Raw genomic sequence first — 2,490 nt, 5'->3', positions numbered from 1 at the left:
AATTGCTTGAACCCGGAAGGTGAGGTTGCAGTGAGCCAAGATCGCACCATTGCACTCCAGCATGGGCAACAGAGCAAGACTCCATCTCAAAAAAAAAAAAAAGAAAACAAAGAAAGGATGCTTCCTTTCACCACATTTATTCAACATAGTAACATAGTACTGGAGTTCTAGCCAGACAATTAGGTAAAGAGAGACAGAGATCAAAATTGGAAAAAAGAAGTAAAATGATCTCTGTTCCCAGATGATATGATTTTATCTGTAGAAAATCCTAAAGATTCCACAAAAACACTGTTAGAACTAATAAGTGAATTCAACAAAGTGGCAGGAGACAAAATCAACAGACAAAAATCAGTTGCATTTCTATATACTAACAATGAACTAGTTAGTTCCTTTTGGAAAAGGAAATTACAAAAACAATTCTACTTAAAACTGCATCAAAAAGAGTAAAATACTTATGAATCAACCAAGGAGGTAAAAAACTTAAGCAACAAAAAATACAAAACATTGCTAAAATAAATTAAAGGAAACATAATAGAAACACACCTCATAGTCATGGATTGGAAGACTTAATAAGATGTCACAATACTATCCAAAGTGATCTACAGATCCAGTGCAATCCCTATTATCCAATGACTTTTTTGGCAGAAATAGAAAAACCCATCCAGGGACATATTTTCCTCTATCCTCCCTAGGCTGGGGCTGTCTCAGGTCTTGGGACTCCAGCAGGGGACTGCCAGGGAGAGGCAAAGGGATTGCAGCCTCTATGGTTGGCCAGGCCAGGCTCCAGGGAGAAAAGCAAATGCTGGGCTAGGGTAGGGGCTGGGTGGGGGCAGATCTGGTGCCGCTGGCAGGAAGCACTTTATCTCTGACCTGGCCAAACATCCTCCAACCCCAAGAGAAATGGCTTTTCCTCCCAGACCACAGCTACAGGTGGGCCAGGAACATGGACTGCAAGTCCAGGACAGGTGAACACTGGGTCTGCCTGCCAGAGAAAGGTTTTCTTCATCATTGTCTTTTTGGCACGGCCTGACTTTACACTGTGTGGGTGGTCCCAAGAAGCATCTGAAGTGGGCAGCAGCCCCAAAGCATTGGATGCTGGATGAATTAACCAGTATGTTTACTCCTTGTACATCCACTGGTCCCTACAAGCTGAGAGTCTCTCCTCATCATTTTCCTAAGGAACTGACTTAAGTATACCCTGATAGGAGATGAAGAAAAGAAGATCTGCACACAGCGGTTCATTAAGATTAATGGCAAGGTCTGAACTGATATAACTTACCCTGCTGGTTTCATGAATGTCATCAGCATTGACAAGACCAGAGAGCATTTCCGTCTAATCTATGACACTAAGGATCACTTCGCTGTTCATCCTATTACACCCCAGAAGACAAAGTACAAGTTGTGCAAAGTGAGAAAAATCTTTGTGAGCACAAAAGGAATCCCTCATCTGGTGACTCGTGATGCTTTCACTGTCTGCTACCCTGATTCCCTCATCAAGGGGAATGACCCCATTTAGACTGACTTGTAGACTGGCAAGATTACTGATTTCCTCAGGTTTGACACTGGTAGCGTATGTATGGTTACTGGAGGTGCTAATCTGAGACAAACTGGTGTGATCACCAACAGAGAAAAGACACCTTGGATCTTTTGATGTGGTTCATGTGAAAGATGCCAATGGCAACAGCTTTATCACCAGGCTTTCCAACATTTTTGACATTGGCAAGGCTACTGCTGAAGACAGAGACAAGAGACTGGCAGCCAAATCAGTGGGTAAAATGGTCTCTAGGTTACATGTTAGAAAGGTCTTTGTACTTAATTAAAGATAATACAGCATGAAAAAAAAGAAAGAAAGAAAACTCCATCCTAAAATTCAAATAAAAGCTCAAGGGTCCTAAATGGTCAAAACAATATCAAAAAAAGAACAAATCTGGGAGACTCACACTTCCTGATTTCAACATTTACTACAAAGCTACAGTAATTATAACATGTGGTGATGACACAGGATAGATGTATAGATCAGTGGACTAGAATTAAGAGTCCAAAAATAAACTTTCACATATATAGTAAATTGATTTTTAATTGGGTACCAAGACCATTCAATGGGTAAAGAATAATCTCTTCAACAAATAGTGCTGAGATAACTGGATATCCACATGCAAATGAAGGAAGTTGGACCCTTACCTTACATTACTTACAAAAAGTAACTCAAAATGTATCAAATACCTAAGTGTAAGACCTAAGATTATAAAACTTTTAGAAGGGCAAAAGCTTCATGACACTGGATTTCACAATGATTTCTTGGATATAACACCAAAGGCACAGGCAACAAAAGAAAAAAATAGACAAATTGGACTTCAAGAAAAATTTTAAACTTTGTGCATGAAAAGACAAAGAGTAAAAAGGCAACCTACAGAATGAGAGGAAATACTTGCAAACTATGTATCTGACAAGGATTAATATCCAGAATATATAAAGAACTCCTAAAGCTCA

The 2,490-nt window shown here is 39.6% G+C and overlaps 1 pseudogene; it reads left to right on the top strand.

The window, feature by feature from the left end:
• Positions 1–535: 535 nt before the first annotated feature.
• LOC100592105 lies at positions 536–2,086 on the top strand (annotated as a pseudogene).
• Positions 2,087–2,490: the final 404 nt, after the last annotated feature.

Source organism: Nomascus leucogenys, chromosome 16 (assembly GCF_006542625.1).
Source record: "Nomascus leucogenys isolate Asia chromosome 16, Asia_NLE_v1, whole genome shotgun sequence".
Taxonomy (NCBI): Eukaryota; Metazoa; Chordata; class Mammalia; order Primates; family Hylobatidae; genus Nomascus; species Nomascus leucogenys.
The sequence above is the reverse complement of the archived record's forward strand: the minus strand, read 5'-3'. Positions and strand labels throughout refer to the sequence as shown.